Source organism: Trachypithecus francoisi, unplaced genomic scaffold (genome assembly GCF_009764315.1).
Source record: "Trachypithecus francoisi isolate TF-2019V2 unplaced genomic scaffold, Tfra_2.0 Lachesis_group11, whole genome shotgun sequence".
Classification (NCBI taxonomy): domain Eukaryota; kingdom Metazoa; phylum Chordata; class Mammalia; order Primates; family Cercopithecidae; genus Trachypithecus; species Trachypithecus francoisi.
In genome coordinates this window covers 79,863,368-79,880,399 of record NW_022681456.1, presented here as the reverse complement: position 1 = coordinate 79,880,399, position 17,032 = coordinate 79,863,368, and the positions used below count along the sequence as shown (strand labels likewise).

Here is a 17,032-nt window from a genome sequence, read left to right as displayed (position 1 = left end):
CAGGTACAGATAAAGCGTTCGCAGTCAGCTTGCTAGAGGACCTACACCGGCTCCTCAAGTTCCGCTGCCTCCTCCTTCAAGCTGCTAGTATTGAAATCCCAGGAGTCTGGGGTCATTCACCAGGAGGATTCTGCTCCAGTTTGCCCCCTTCTTGGTCCTACGGTATGTAAACCTCTGCTGAGCCCCTTCCTTGGATCTGACAGTTAACCAAAAGCCTGCGAGTGGCTGGCCCCTCAGTACGTTCTTGATTAAACTCACCTGATTCCTACAAACCTGGAGAATTGTGAGGGGTGGTGGTGGTGGTGGGAAGTCTTGCAAAGGGACCCAACCTTCAGCTCCTAACGGCTGTAAACACTGGGAGCTGTGGCCAGGCACGGTGGCTCACACCTGTAATCCCAGCACTTTGGGATGCCCAGGTGGGCAGATCACCTGAGGCCAGGAGTTCAAGACCAGCCTGGCCAAAATGGCAAAACCCATCTCCACTAAAAATACAAAAATTAGCCGGACGTGGTGGTGCGCACCTGTAATCCCAGTTACTCGGGAACCTGAAGCAGGAGAATTACTTGAACCCAGGAGGCAGAGGCTGCAGTGAGCCAAGATTGCACCACTGCACTCTAGCCTGGGTGACAGAGCAAGGCTATCTCCAAAAAAAAAAAAAAAAATCCCAAAACCAAAAACCAAAAAACACCGGCAGCTGGAACCCAGGACCCCATTCTTCCCAGATCCCCTGTGGAAGTAGAGGAAGGGACTCTAGTAAGGGAAGGCAGTGACCCCCTGCCCCCCACCTCTTCCCCAAGCTCTGGCTCTGTGTGATGAGATCACTTTTCAGGATTCTAGCCTTTTTATCTTAGTCTGGGGGAGGGGGACTACGAGGCCTTTCAGTCCCTTTCCTCCAGGACTCCTCCCTTTCCAGAATATTACCCCCGAAGTCAACCCTGTCCCTTCTGTTCCCCAGTCCTCTGCCCCACTCTGGGCTGAAAGGCTCAGAATAAGAGTGTCCAGAGTCAATGCTGTTTTTCCTGCCATGACTCTCCCCCTCACTCTGCTACTCTACTTCCTGTCCCAAATCACCCATCTGCTTTTTTAAAAGCCCCTCTCCAGAGCCAGCTGCAGCCCAAGGGAGAGGCTGGCTGGCCAGACTGTGGGGCAATGCTGGCCCGTATCCCATTCTCACATCTGCAAGTCCTGACCCTTTCTTAGGTGAGGAACCCAAGGAATCTCTGGGTCAGGATCTTTAAGCCAAGCATTGCCAAAAAGGCAACCTTTAGGTGAAAGCTACTCAACCCATGGGCTGGGAACCCCCTTTGGGAGCAGAAGGGCTGAGGCCTGATTGTTTTTAGCCCAGCAAAGCACATGTGTGTGAACAAAACACTCTCCTTTCTCAGTCTAGGCAAACTCTTTAGATTTTCCCAGGATTTGGGAGATTGGGGGTGGGGGTGGGGAGGGGTGCAGGGAAGGAGGTGCGTGACTCAGCTCCTCCCAGGAGCCTTGGTGGGGGACAGGGGACATAGCGTCCTGCCCCAGTCCTCCTCCCCACTCCACCCCCAGCCTTGGCCAACTCAAACAGGCCCCCTCCCTGTCCATTCCCTGCTCCTGTTTACACCGGGAGCCCCTTAGTCATTCTTTGGCTGGCCTTTCTACTCTCCCCAATATCCCTCCTCTCTTGGCTTTTTCTGCCCTTATAAGTCCTCTCCCAGTGGCCCCAACACCTCCTGCCTTTCCTCTCACTATGCCTGCCTTTGCCTGATCCTCTCTTCCTCTGCTCTGGGTTCAGCCTGAACTTGGGGTCCCCTCCTAATTAGAGCTACTTCAGCACAGACCTCCAGGCCTGGAAGCTGACCTAGAAAGGACAATGAGGAGGGGTAGAAGCCATCAGTCCAATCTTCTCCTTCAGAAGAGGAAATGGGTGTAGAGAGATGAAGTGATTTGTCCAGGGTCATATGGCTAGCCAGTTAGCGGTGAGTCTAGAACCTAAGTGTTTAGATTCCAAACCCACTGCCTTCTCCTCTAAGCCCACTGTCCCTCTAAATGCTCTATCTTCTCTCAGCTTTTTCTTTCCATCTTGTATATCTCTCAGCCTTTCTCTGGCCAAGGCTGTGTGTCTCCAAGTGCCTCTGTTTTTTCTCTTAAACCTGACCTCTTTGGTACCCTCTGTCTCTTCACTGCTCAGTAGGAATGATTTGCGTGATGACTGACTGTTATGAATCATGGTCTGCTTGATGGAGAGGAAGAAGGGTGAAGGGCAAGGCCAGGACACTCACCAGGCTCCTGTTGTCGCCAGCCTGCTTGCCTTGAAGGCTGGAGTTTTAGAACCAGAAGAGTGAATTTCCACAGAGGAGTTCAGGTGCAAGTTCTAATGCCAGGAGTCATGCTGAATTTTAGTAGTGTGGAAGAAGGATGGGGAGTACTGATAATGGTTTATTTAGCACATGCTGTATTCCTGGCCCTGGGCTTGACCTTTAATCTGCCTCTATCCCATTTATCCCAACTTATCCAGCACTGAAGGTATCATGATCCTCATTTTACTGTTAGGAAACTGAGGCCTAAAGGAGAGAAGTGACTAAGCGAAGGCCAACAGAAAGGGGCAGAGGTGAAATCCAAACCCAATCCCAGTAGATTTCAAAGCCATTGCTTTTCCCACAGCAATGTCAGCCCTGTAAACCAGGCTGGGTTTCTACAGGGGTATGGGGGAAGATCCTAGAGTAGGAATTATAACCTAGATCCATTGTCCTTGGGGTGGGGTAGGGGAAGATTGGGTATACAATCCATTAATCCTCTGAAACTGGGTGGAAGTTTTTGTCCGTATGTATGTGATTTCTCTGGGGTGAGACTCAGTGGCTTCTTTAAGATTCTCAAATGCCTGGAAATTCTGAGAACACTGAGGCTGGATGCCTTGGTTTCAAGAAACAGACTCAGGTCTTGTTGGGCTGTAAAAAGCCTGGTTGGGTAGGGGTGGTGGAGGCTGAGATGTCCATGAAATAAAACTTCCTAGGCCGGGCACAGTGGCTCATGCCTGTAATCCCAGCACTTTGGGAGGCCAAGGTGGGTGGATCACGAGGTGAGGAGTTCGAGACCAGCCTGGACAACATGATGAAACCCCGTCTCTAGTAAAAATACAAAAATTAGCCAGGTGTGGTGGTGGGTGCCTGTAATCCCAGCTACTTGGGAAGCTGAGGCAGGAGAATGGCTTGAACCTGGGAGGCAGAGGTTGCAGTAAGCCGAGATTGCGCCATCGCACTCCAGCCTGGGCGACAGAACGAGACTCCATCTCAAAAACAAAACAAAACAAAAACAAACAAGCAAACAAAGAAGTTGGATCTCACAGAGTGAAGGAAGGCGGGATATTTAGGAAAATTATGAAGCTGAAGGCGGGGATAGGGGGATTTCCAGAAGTAGAATAGGAGCCCAGTTATACTAGGATCCAGAGCCTGCTGAAGCTGGGGAGTTGTTCTGTGTGTGTGTATGTGTATGTCTAAGAGAGGGAAATTGGAAAGTACAGGAGTAGACCATCTGCACCCTCAGGCTCTGTTGCTGCTCTGACTCAGGTCTCTGCCTAGAGGAACTGAGGGCTCTATCATCTGTGAGTCACCTCCACCATCCCCACCCGCTGTCTGACCTAGGAGAAACCCCTCCTCTGTGTCCTATGCCTAAAATAAACCCAGACTCCTCTCCTTTTTCTATCCCCAGTTTGCACACAGCACAGGAGGGGTGGATGAAAGATGTTTACTAGGGTGACAAAAGCAACATTAGCAATAAGATGCTTGGGTTCTTTTGTTGCTCCAGGACTCTGAACCCAGTGATTAAGACTGTGACTAGAGCCAGATGTGGTGGTTCATGCCTGTAATCTCAGCACTTTGGGAGACTGAGGCGGGCAGATCACCTGAGGTCAGGAGTTTGAGACCAGCCTGGCTAACATGGTGAAACCCTGTCTCTACTAAAAATACAAAAAATTAGCTGGGCGTGGTGGCAGGAGCCTGTAATCCCAGCTACTCAGGAGTTTGAGGCAGGAAAATCGCTTGAACCCAGGAGGTGGAGGTGGCAGTGAGCTGAGATAGCACCATTGCAATCCAGCCTGGGCGACAGAGAGAGACTCAGACTCTTATGACTAGATACCTCTGTGGGGACCAAACTGGGAGTTTTTCCAGGCGAGACTAGGTTGGGGAGGCGCAGGGGGACAGGGACTGGGGTGGGCACTGACAGGAGAGTGTCAGGAATCCAGATTAAGCAGATCAATGGGAAGGAATTTCCCCCACTCTTGCTAATGTCTTCTCTTCCAAAAGTTCTTGAGTTTTTCTCAATTTATTTTTGGCATTTTTGGAGGCACTAGAATGCTACGGCAAAATGTAACAACCCCAGATAGGAAGTTAAAAGGAAAATAAGATCCTCTGGGGTGTCCTAAACATTGACCTCATTTTATCTGCTCACTCATGCCACCCCCATGACTTTCCTTTCTCTCCCCTTTGCTGCCTTGTACCTACCTCTCGAGAGGAAAGGGGTGCCTGAAGCTTCTCAGCTCAAGGGCCTGGAAGTTAGAGGAGAGAACCATCCGGGGTGGGAGCTGTGGGTGGGAGTGTCAGCTTCCTGGGATGGCCTTCCCAGATGTAAGCACATCTGGAGCCCATCAGGAAGGGACCTGGAGCACCAGGATTCCCAGTGCACATCCGACTGGGGCTGTGAGGGGTTGAGGATGAGCCAGGCATTCCCTCCCACCTCTACAAGTCCAACTGCCATTTCCAGCCCTCTCTTGGGAAGGATTATCAATCCCAGACAGAAAGGGCATTGGAAGAGGCTGGGGAGGAAGGCAGGAGGGCCACAGATTGCACTCCAAACTCAGACACGCTATGTTACTAGCTTCAGCTCTTTCTGGCTTTGTAGAGATAACAGCATCTCTGATCAGGTAGGAATCAGGGTGTGTGTGTGTGTGTGTGTGTGTGTTGTGTGTTTGTAGAGCATAGTGTGCCATTAGTCCTTAACACAATGGCACAAAGTTGGGGATGGGGCCCAGCATGTCCCTCTCCTTGCTTTTCATAAGTCTTCCTCATGAGTTCTCTGGACCTCTAGCGCTCCTCATCTCTCTACCCCCAAACAAACACATACACTCCTTCCTTGGCTGCAAATTCCTCCCTGTCCATCATCACCTCACAATGAGCACATTTGTTTTCCAGGGATCATGTACAGGGCTAAGAAGAATAGGTCCATCCCCTTGCCTTTCTCTTCAGGGAGAGCTAACCTGTTAGGGTGCTGAACTAGGGGATAAGTGGGGTTTACAGCAATTCCTGCAAAGGTTCCAGGTGTCCGCAGCAGCCAGTGCATAAAAGTAAAATGGAGAGTCTCAGGGGCTGATATTTATGAGCCCAGTGACACAGAGCACTCCTGGGACACAGAGCACCCTCCCTTTCTTCCAGAACTATAACTTGAGGAGGAACAAAGCCTTAGAAGATTCTTAACCCCTGGACTCCAAGGTTGAGGCTTACTAAATTGAGATAATAGTATAAAAGAGGCCGGGCACGGTGGCTCAAGCCTGTAATCCCAGCACTTTGGGAAGCCGAGACGGGTGGATCACAAGGTCAGGAGATCGAAACCATCCTGGCTAACCCGGTGAAACCCTGTCTCTACTAAAAAAATACAAAAAACTAGCCAGGCGAGGTGGCGGGCGCCTGTAGTCCCAGCTACTTGGGAGGCTGAGGCAGGAGAATGGCGTAAACCCAGAGGCGGAGCTTGCAGTGAGCTGAGATCCGGCCACTGGACTCCAGCCTGGGCGGCAGAGCGAGACTCCGTCTCAAAAAAAAAAAAATAATAATAATATGAAAGAAGGTAATGTTTATACATTCACAATTCACAAGTGGTTACTTCTGGGTCTAATGTACAAAAATGTATTGGACTTCCTGCTTTACCTGTAGTAAGGTTGAATTGCATTCTGTCCTTTGAATACCCACACCCCCCACCTCTGGCCTCAGTCCTTGATTGGATTCAAAGCCCTAAGGGAGAAGCCAAGAGGAGGGGCTTTCTGACCCTTCGGTTTATATTCCCTTCAACAGATGTCCAGCAGTTGGGAGGTTGGATGCCTTCTTCCAGTCTCTAATCTACATGTGGCTAGAGGGTTCCAGATGACAGAATTGTGGAACTGGGAGGTAGGGTTAGGGCTTCCAGGTCTCTCAGATAGAAAAGGGGTGTGTGATGAGATTGACCTGGGAAGAAGAGAAGTCTGGGGTTTGATTAAAGAGCTGCGTGCCTAGGAACAGGAACGGTGGAATGGTACTCCAAGCTTTCACCTCTAGGGAGAGCAGCCCTCCCTTCAGGCCACACTCTTCCACCCAGTCGGCCACAGCTGGCCACACCCCCACAGCTGGCTGGGAAATCTCAACCCTACCCCTCTCTAGAAGCCGATTGCTTACAGATGTTCTGGGGGGGGGTTGTTGAGAGGAGGAAGGGCAGGATGGGGTAAAGGGAAGGAAAACTCAAGGAAGGAGGGAAGACTCATTGAAGGGAGAGAGGAAGTTGTGATCAGGTGGGGAAGCCTGTCAGACGGTGAAGAAGTCAGAGAGAAAGAAACAGTTGAAGAAAGAACGAGAGAAAATGAAAAAAAGGGTCTCATTTTCCCCTGAAATCCACCCTACTCTTTGCAGGCAAATTAATCTTCCTAAACTAAGGCTCTGATGATGTTACTTTTCAGATTAAAACCTTTCGTGTTGGCCGGGCGCCGTGGCGCAAGCCTGTAATCCCAGCACTTTGGGAGGCCGAGATGGGCGGATCACGAGGTCAGGAGATCGAGACCATCCTGGCTAACACGGTGAAATCCCGTCTCTACTAAAAAATACAAAAACTAGCCGGGCAAGGTGGCGGGCGCCTGTAGTCCCAGCTACTTGGGAGGCTGAGGCAGGAGAATGGCGTGAACCCGGGAGGCGGAGTTTGCAGTGAACTGAGATCCCACCACTGCACTCCAGCCCGGGCAAGAGAGCGAGACTCCGTCTCAAAAAAAAAAAAAAAAACCTTTCGTGGCTCCAACATTTTAACTAATAAAGATCTCAGTCTACTCTAAGTTCCTAGAATTGTGCAAGGGACATTAATTAATAAATGCCATTGATCTAAGTAGTATACATTTTGAATGCTTACTATGTATAAAGCTCTGCGGGTTATGCTGGGGAGAATAAGGAGGGAGAAGGAGGGGGAAATGGGCTAGGTTGGAGACATAAATAAGAGCAAAGAGGTAGACAGAGAGGGTTTAGAGAGAGGAAAAGACAGAGTGGCTTGGGATTGGTGAAGGAGAAGAGGGTGGAGGAACCAGGAAGGAGGATCCTAGAAAGATGGTAGGTGAGAGGAAAGGAGAAAGGAAAGGGGAAGCACACAACAGAGAGGAGGGATAGAGGGAAAGGAACGTGAGGAGAGGGAGGGCAGGGGTGCAGAGTCACGGAGAGTGGGAAATAGACTTTGGAAGACTGGATTAAGGGACTAATCCTTTCCTCCTGCCAGGTCAGGAACTCTTCATTGGCCAATGAGAGGCAGTGTGGAACACCGGTCTGCTCCTTCCTCTGTCACCCCCAGCTTTCCATTTAGGACACAGCTTTCTATGTCCTTTGTCATTTTGGGGTCATGGAGTTGAATCTACTCTTTCTTGAGCTCCCCACCCTCCCCCTCCCACCCCTGGGAAGATGACTTTCTGAAGTCATCTTCCCCCACTTCTTACACTGCAAGCTAGTCTCCCTTGTCTTTTTTGGTCTATCTTTGGATTTATTTCCCTGAAGTGGGTATGCAGGAATGAAGCAGACTAGAGGTGCTTCCAGATCTGTTCTGCCCTTCATCAGTGTCCACCCTTCCCCTCTGAACCAGTCCAAGACTGTGACATTTGTGTCAGAAGTCCCTTTGGCCCCTTTCCTGCTCCTGAATCCCTGGAGTGGTATTTGGAGGTGGGAGGAGGGGTAAGGTCCGAAGTGGAAAGTCTGACGCTGAGTCCAGGCCCCCAGCCCCACTCAGACTGGCTGAGCTCATCTCTCCAAGCAACCGCAGCTGGACGTTTTCCATGTGATCACCTCAGGGAGGGGGGCTGGGTTCCAGAAACCCAGACAGAGCTGACTGAGTATCACAGCTTAGGAACAGAGCACCCTCAGGTGCCGCCTCTCCACCTTCTCCCGTGTTCTGCATGGGAAAGCCCTGGGAGAGTAGTAAGGAAAGGAGAAACAGGCCTGGAGAAGGGCCAAACCTGGAATATATTTTGGGTCCAAGTTGGCCCAGGTTTCTACATCTTTCTCATGTTCACCATTTGTGCCGGCCAGGCTGGGAAAAGATCCTGTGTGATGTGAATGTGCCTGTGAGGTGAAAACCTCCCTCTGCGTGTGTGTATGGTCTGAAAATCTGAACATGTTTGTGTTGGTGTATTTGCATGGATGTATCTGTATCCTGAGCTGTCAATAGGCTAAAGTTGGGGTGCGTGTGTGTGAGGTGTGATTGCTCCTGCTCTCGTGCTAGTGCAGTGGAAGGTGAGATAGTAGTTTGGGGAAGAGGGCTGCCTGTTCTTAAAACTCTCCCAACCCTCCCCACCACCACGTCCCTTCCCAAACTCATGGTGTTCTCTTTCAACTGCAGATACTGGAGGGCCAGAGAAAGCAAGCTTGAAACAGAGAGGAATGAGTCACTTTGGTGGAGGAAATTGGGGTAAGGGGACTTCTGGAACTGGCTGACATGGGAGTGATCATCTAGGCATGATACAGGAGCTGCTTTGAGAATAGCCCCGGCCTCTGCCATGAAGGCTGCTGAGCTGGAAGCATTAGAGGGCATTTCGTGTGAGTCTCTGCTCTCCTTTCCCCACTCCCCCTGGGCCTGAGATGTCTGGACAGGCTGGAGGAGGTTGGTGGGGAGGCAGGGAAGGGGATGGGCAGGAAGCACTTGGCTGTTTGTTCCCTCTCTTTCCTGACTCCTTTGTGGCAGCAGACTGGCTTCCTTCCTCCTCTCAGCATCTTGGCTCCCAGCTCATTTCCGCTCTTATGCCCTTAGTCTAGCTCTCAGCCTTGCACAGGGGAGTTTTTCCAAGCCGGGTCTTCTGGGCACAGGGACTCCTAGATAAGTGGGGTAGGGGCTGAGGAATGCAAATGAGATGTCAGTGTGCCCTTCCCTCAGCCCATTCAAAGTCTGTAGCCCTGGATTGAATGAACTGGAGGAGAGGCTTATTTGCCAGGGGATGGGAAACAGAAACCCAGGTGTTTGGTTACCTGGGGCCTGCCTCTCCTTCAGCCTGAGATGTGGAGAGAGCAGGGCTGGAAAGACTCCCCACCCCCGCCTCAGCCTCGCGTCCCTCTCTGCCTCCCTACTTGGCTGTCCTTGCTTCAGTCTGCCCCTGCCCCACCTCCCACCTCCAGCTACTGCCCTACAAGTCAAGGAATGTAAGTTTTATTTCTCACCCTCTCATTGATTAGTCATGGGCACCCCGATCCCCACGGGAACCGTTACTCACCCTTGGGCCCCCCTCATCAGCAGTCTCCCCAGAACTGGCTGAATTCCTGTAGGAGGAGTTCACAGCCAGCCGTTGGACTTGGGGGGAGGTAGTGGGGGTTGTGGGTGGTGGGCAGTGTCCTAGAGGCAGCCACTTTTGGAACAGTGGTTTGACCTTATTATGGCCCGGAAGCATGAGTCTCTCCCTCCTCCCAGCACACACATATATACACAGAGACCTTGTACTCCTGGTTCCAGCTACTTTAATCACCATGGGTATTTTGTCAGAAGAGGTGAGGTTGGGGTAGGGAAAGTGTCCTGTGATTGTCTGGAGAAGGGCCCAAAGCAACTGAATATTTAGTCTCTTCACTGGTGCTGGCTTTGGGGGCCAGGACTAGGGCCTAGGGCCTGCTCTTTGGACTTGGCTGAGTGCCCAGGCCTGGCCTCTGTCTCCCAGAATCAGACGGGGGCCTTTCCCAATAAGGAGCTTCCCAACTCTGGGTCCACTTCCCTGTTGCCCCCACCCCTTCTCCCCTCGAACAGCTCTTCTGCCCTAAAATGGCCACGTTTTTTCTTTCTTCTTCCCTCCCCTACACCCAGGTTTGGGCCCCAGGGGTAGAGCTGGGGGTTGGATAAGGGTAAGACTGTACAGGGGCCAGATGGGCAGGTTTGGAGAAGGGTAATGAGATCCCAGGAAGAGAGAGAGGAGCCATGCCACATGGCTCAAGTATGTATGGGGGGTGGAGGTGGAGGCACAGCTTCCTGGAGTTATTGTCTCTCCTATAATAATAATAGCTTATGCTTTATGCTACATAGTATGCATTCTAAGAGCTTTGTATGTATTAACTTGTTTAATTGGCACTGCCCCTCTATCAGGGAGGTACTATTGACCTATTCCATAAGATGAGGAAACTGAGGCACAAACTTGCCCAAGGTAAGCAGAAGAGCTGGGATTCAAACCCAAGCAATCTGGCTTTACTTTAGGAAAGACCAGTCCATTAGGTTTATCTTTGGAATGCTAGAGCCTCACTGGCAAAGGCAAAAGGAATGCCTTTATGAGGCTTATGGGGTGGTCATGCTCACAGAAGCTGCTGGTCAAGTGTACCCCACTTTGGACCTAGGTGTTGGATTCAGACTAAACACTTTCAAAGAAAGCCATTGACCCATTCTTCTTTTCCTTTTAAAACGAATTCTTTGTTTGTAGGAACGGGGTCTCACTATGTTTGCCTAGACTGGTCTTGAACTCCTTGGCTCAAGTGATCCTCCTGCCTTGGCCTCCTAAAGTGTTGGGATTACAGGAATGAGCCACTGTGCTCAGCAACAAATTCACTTTTTAAAAACAAATCTAGGCTGGGCGTGGTGGCTCACACCTATAATCCCAGCACTTTGGGAGGCCAAGGTGGGTGGATTGCCTGAATTCAGGAGTTTGAGACCAGCCTGGGCAACATGGTAAAACCTCGTCTTTACTAAAATACAAAAAATTAGCTGGGCATGGTGGCGCACGCCCATAATCCCAGCTGCTTGAGGGGGCTGAGGCATGAGAATTGCTTGAACCTGGGAGGTAGAGGTTGCAGTGAGCCAAGATCATGCCACTGCACTCCAGCCTGGGCAAAAGAGTAAGACTCTGTCTCAAAAAAACAAGGCCGGGTGCAGTGGCTCACGCCTGTAATCCCCAGCACTTTGGGAGGCTGAGGCGGGTGGATCACGAGGTCAGGAGATGGAGACCATCCTGGCTAACATGGTGAAACCCTGCCTCTACTAAAATACAAAAAATTGGCCGGGTGTGGTGGCGGGCGCCTGTAGTCCCAGCTATCGGGAGGCTGAGGCAGGAGAATGGTGTGAACCCGGGAGGCGGAGCTTGCAGTGAGCCGAGATTGTGCCACTGCGCTCCAGCCTGGGAGACAGAGTGAGACTCCATCTCAAAAAAACAAAACAAAACAAAACAAAAAAAACAAACACAAAAACCCCCCAAATCTATTGATCTATTGTTGATATGCAAATGACATACACGTTAGCACAGAAGCCATCTAAGTGTGACTGGAGGTGGAGGAAGGGAGGAATGCAAGAAGGGGCAGATACAAGGATTAGAGAAGACCCGGGAAAATAAGGAAGAAGCCAGTAAGCTTGTATGTGGAGGGACTTCCTTGAGCCTTTCTCCAGCTTTTGCTCATGTTTTAGGTAGTTAAAAATAGTGATTTATTCTACTCACTGAGAGAGAGAAATGAAGAAGGGGATGAGAATTCTTTTTCCCTTGAAAGCACACAGGGACTCCCTGGGCTGAATCCAGGTATTTCACTTGGAAGTTCCAACTTGAGCAAGTCTGCCCTTCTTTGGCTTTCAATTTTGTCTTTCCTAAATCAAAGGAATTGGGCTAGGTGATCCTTGAGGTTCCATCTTACCCCAACACATTCAGATTCTCATACAGGAACTCAGGGGAAAACCAGGGTTGGGGCTGGAGTCCTTGTGTGGGGGCCAGGAATAAACAAATAATTGGTAACCAGGATGAGCTCAGTGATCTAGGGGAAAGGCTCTGTAGGGGGTGATGGGAAGGAAGCCAGGGAAGGAGAGGCCAGACCCCAGAAAACTGAATGGAGCATGGATTCATTCATTCATGCAACCATGTACTTTCAGAAACTAAAACCTAGGAATCTGAGCTTCCCATCCAACAAGGTTATAATGAGCCCATGGGCTCTAGATGTCTAGGAAGGGCAAACTCCCAGTTCCCTCCCCAATTTTTGAGGTATTACAGGAGAAAACAGCTAATAGTTATCAAGTACCATGTATAGATCTAAGCATTTTACATATGTGACCTCATTTAACCTCAAAATAATCCTATGAAGCAGCATTTTATATCTTTCAAATTGATTTCCTCATTTAATCCTCCTCAACTATTCTCTAAAGTTAACAGGGGCATTTGACTGATGAGGAATCTTTAAAAGTGAGAAAAGATGAAACTAGATTTCTAGTAGGATTTTCTAAGTGGTAAAGGTGGGAGCCCCTGGAAGGAGTTAGAGGACTCTCACTTCCTAGCAAGATATTTTCTGACTCTAGGCTTCCAGATTGTGGGGGGTGGGAGTGTGCTTTTCAGCTCTTGACAAATGGCAGATAAAGATATGCATCAAGTTACTGATCAGGAGCAAGAAAATGGCACTCTGATGTCTTTGAGAATGTTTATAAGAAGTCTCTAGAGATAGAAACAATCACAGGATTGAGGATTACCTTAAATCTGCAAAGAGACCTTGAGAGGCCAGAGGTAGAATTCTGAGTGAGTTAGCTCCCCTTTGTTCCTACCAACTACTGGTCAACAGCAGGAGAGAAGGAAATTAGATATATGGAGGGATTTACCTATTGTTTGGGGCTGATAGAATCCTGCCTCCTGTGGGTAATCGTGAAGTTAATTCTTCTATCACTGTCATCAGCAGGAGTTACAGGTGTGAGTGGTAGTGTTAGTGGCGGGGGATGGTAGTGAGGATGGGGTTGCCTGGAAGACCTCTGACCAGCTAGAAGAGCCTGAGATTTTGAGGGGGAGGAGAGAATTTGCCAGACGGGTACTTGCGGGGAGGGTCTAAGTGTTTGGGCTCCAGCCTGGGGTGAAGTCAGAGACATAAATCACACCTCCCAACTGCCTGTTTCCGCTTTGAGCTCAGTTCCCAGCCAAAAGCCCAGCTAGCCTGCCAGAGGAGTAAGAGTGTGGATGGGGGAGGGGCCAAAGAGCTGGAAGCTGGTGATTGGGAATGGGCGTCATCAGCTGGGAATCTGGTCTCATCAGGGTCATGAAATGGACTAAAAGCCAGGGCTGGTAGAGCAGGGAGCCCAGGGATTTCAACAGAACTGCTCTGTAGATGCCTCATGCCACGTGAGACACACCCATAACCACACCCTGTTTGCTGACTTCTCTCCCACACATAAAAACCACTGGGACATGCCTAGAGGCACAGACACCTACACAGACACACCCCCACCCCCATCCAGCTGTTGCTCACTTGTGCCAGAAAACTCTACGTCTTCTGGATGAGTAGAACTGGGAGAAATGAGTGAGGGTTGAGAGATAAGGAGGATCCTGATCTTCATTAAGATCTGGAAACACTTTTCTCTAGTAATCTTAAAGGCCTGCCCTCTGCTATCTCTTTGCCCTTCCCCACTGGGGATGGGTCTGGGTGATTTCCCTTCTCACTTTAGGAGAACCTCAGTGGTCTGTCGTCCTCTTGGTGGGTAGTGCCTCCTAATCACAGTGATGGCAGAACAGGAGGCAAGAGATTGAGTGTGCATGTTGGGCAGGGTAGGTGTTTGAGGGCAGGAAATCCAGAAAGCCACTCAGACAAGGGCCTTTTCCGAGCACTTGGGTCCAGGCTGCTGGATCCTGTCTGACCCTAACAGCACCTCCTATTTTTCCCTCTGGTTAGCTTCCCACTCATGCTCATTTTGGGGCATATAGGAGAGGCAGGATTCCTTTGGAGGAAAGGTGTCCTGTCCATCAGTCCTTTTCCAGGCGACTGTTCTGGGGTTGACCACAAGGATTTGGGGGCATAAGTAACCTTATCAAGCCTGGGACCACCCCAACCATGCCTAGTGTCCTCTTAAATGTAGCATTTGTTATGGCCCCTACATGGTACAGCTGTAAGCACTTTGACCTCTTAAGGGAATCATGATGCTTTTATTTTGGGCTAAGTTTACCTCATTTTGTTGGCTGAATTGTCTGTATCCTATCGGACTGGAAACTTGAATGAAGCAAAGATTGTGTCTGTCAATCGGTACAGCCCCGGACCAGCATTAGGAAAATAATACATGTCTTTTGATATTCAAGGTGACAATATGATTACACTGAAGAGAGAAGATCTTGGGAATGCTGGGATATATTTTTTCCTAGAAAAGTGAGGGTAGGTCACAGCTACCATGGCCACTTAAGTGGGGGTAAACTGACCCTGAGGTCTCCAATCTCTCCGTTCTCCTGACCTGTACCTGGGAGAACCAGAAAGCTTCTTTCAAATACACCTTCAACTTTAGTCATCTGGGTCTCAGTGTCTCAGTACTGTCTCACTAATGTGCCCATTTTGTCTTCAGCTTTGCTCCTGTGATTCCAGTGTCTGGAATGCACTGTCCTCTGTATTGGTCATCAAGGCCCATCTAAGCCCTGCATAAGCTTCCCCATCTCATTCTTTATTTTATTTTAAAATATTTATTTATTTATTTGAGATGAAGTCTTGCTCTGTTACACAGTCTGGAGTGCAGTGGCATGATCTTGGCTCACTGCAACCTCTGCCTCCTAGTGATTCTCCTGCCTCAGCCTCCTGAATAGCTGGGATCACAGGCACCCACCACCAGGTCTGGCCAATTTTTATATTTTCAGTAGAGACGGGGTTTTACCATGTTGGCCAGGCTGGTCTTGAACTCCTGACCTCAAGTGATCTGCCTGCCTCGGCCTCCCAAAGTGCTGGGATTACAGGCGTGAGCCACTGAGCCCGGTCTTCCCCAGCTCATTCTAAATCTCAGCAATGTGCCACTCTTCTGAAGTCCTAGGCTTATAGTCTGGAGTACATGGTCTAACACTTAATTATCCAGGGTATTAATGAAGTCTTTGGATAATTTAGAAATTGAATACATTTGGATGCACCTATGATAGAAGTAACTCTAAATATTTTATGAAAGCATATTCTATAGAATTTTTTTTTTTTTTTTTTAGACTGAGTCTTGCTCTGTTGTCCAGGCTGGAGTGCAATAGTGTGATCTTGGCTCACTGCAACCTCTGCCTGCCAGGTTCAAGCGATTCTTCTGCCTCAGCCTCCTGAGTCGCTGGGATTACAGGCATGCCCCAGCTAACTTTTGTATTTTTAGTAGAGACGGGGTTCCACCATGTTGGTCAGGTTGGTCTCGAACTCCTGACCTTGTGATCTGCCTGGGTCAGCCTCCCAAAGTGCTGGGATTACAGACATGAGCCACTGCGCCTGGCCAGAATTTTTAATGATAATGTTTGCTTTTTGTTAATGTGCTTTTATTTTGCACAGGGAAGTCATCTGAAAAGACTTGAGTTTGAATGTTGCCTCCCTTACTTAATAGATATGTAACCTTGGCAAGTTCCTTAACCTCCTTGGGTCTCAATATCTTCATCTGTAAAATGGCAGTAATATCTTTCTCATAGATTTGTTGGGATAATTAAACTAATATGCTATATGTATGGTTACAGTACTTGGTTGTAAATATTAAAGCCTCATTCAGTCTGTTTGATAAATTTGAAATCTATTTGAACTCTGATATGCTCTCTGTAATATTGCTTTTTTTCTTTTCTTTTTTTTTTTGAGATGGAGTCTCACTCTGTCGCCCAGGCTGGAGTACAGTGGTGTGATCTTGGCTCACTGCAACCTCCATCTCCCGGGGTTCAAGTGATTCTTGTGCCTCAGCCTCCTGAGTAGCTGGGATTGAATGTAATGTGTTTTATAGATCAAGTCCCAGCACAAACACTAATTCCTCCAAGAAGCCTTCATTAATCCCCCACCCAGTACTCCTGATTTCACTAGTCACAGCACCTACCCCACTATATTGTATCTTCCTGTTTGTCTGTCCTTTTAGACTAAGTTCTGTGAGGTAAGGACCTTGTTTACTTCTGTTTTTCCACTGCCAAGCACATTGCCTGGATAAACAAATATTTGAAAAAATTGAGCCTGTTTTGAAAGCAATGGTAAACATAACACAGTGACATTACAAAACTAATTTCTGAATTGTATGACATTGTTTTTTACAAGGTGGTCTTCTAGCAAGATAGCATTTCTTACTATCGTGTTTTTAATGTGCATCTAATTATTGAATTGGATCCAGAGATGTGGTCCAATTACTTGTTAACTTTTGTCACCTGTCCTGTCCCCACAAGGGACAGGTAAATGTGGCAGAGACCACTAATTCTCATCGTCCTGTCTCTTCTTCCTTTTAATAGTATGACTCTGCTACCCTGCTATCCACACACTAAATCTTAGCAGGGTGCATGGCTGCCAGCTAGATACTACACTGCCCAGCCTGTCTTGCAATTAGAGGTGGTCCCATAACTATGTTCTGGTCAATGGAATGTGAGTGAAGCAATGTGTGTAACTTCTGGGTCATGCCTTTAAAAAGGAAAGGTAGTTGCTCTCACTCTTTCATCCTTCTGCTTGCTATGACATGGTGACACATTAAGCAGCCACCATGGACCCAGAGATGCAAGCCTTTTCTATCAAAGACCATCTACTCCATATATCTCTGTACTAGTACTTTATTTGAAGTAAGAGGCTCACTATATTTGTGGGTTTCTTTGTTGTAGCAGCATGGCTGATATCCTTTGAATGAAAATTAAGATAACCATATAATTCATTAAATCCTTTAGCCTACTCTGAAGAATGTTTTCAAGGAGCGCAAAATAAAAACCAAGTTTCAAAATAGAGTTTACTGAAGTCACTTATTCAATGGCATTTTGTGAAAAACTATGAAATTCATTCTATCATGAGCATATTCAAAGTTGTAGGTTTATAAACATAGTAGCTCTTCTATTTAGCATTGCTTTTTATCATAACTTTGAAATCCCAGATAGATTATGTGGTAGCCTCCAAGATGGCCTCATTGACCCTCCTCTCTTGGTATTCATGCC

The 17,032-nt window shown here is 48.6% G+C and overlaps 1 long non-coding RNA gene across 1 annotated transcript in view; it reads left to right on the top strand.

Moving 5' to 3' along the window:
* Window positions 1-16,706, top strand: part of LOC117089994 — a 45,822-nt gene extending 29,116 nt beyond the window's left edge. Inside the window, exons 2-3 of the long non-coding RNA XR_004439838.1 lie at window positions 8,581-8,649; window positions 15,720-16,706. This is a non-coding gene — a long non-coding RNA (uncharacterized LOC117089994). The remainder of the gene's footprint in view (window positions 1-8,580; window positions 8,650-15,719) is intronic.
* Window positions 16,707-17,032: the final 326 nt, after the last annotated feature.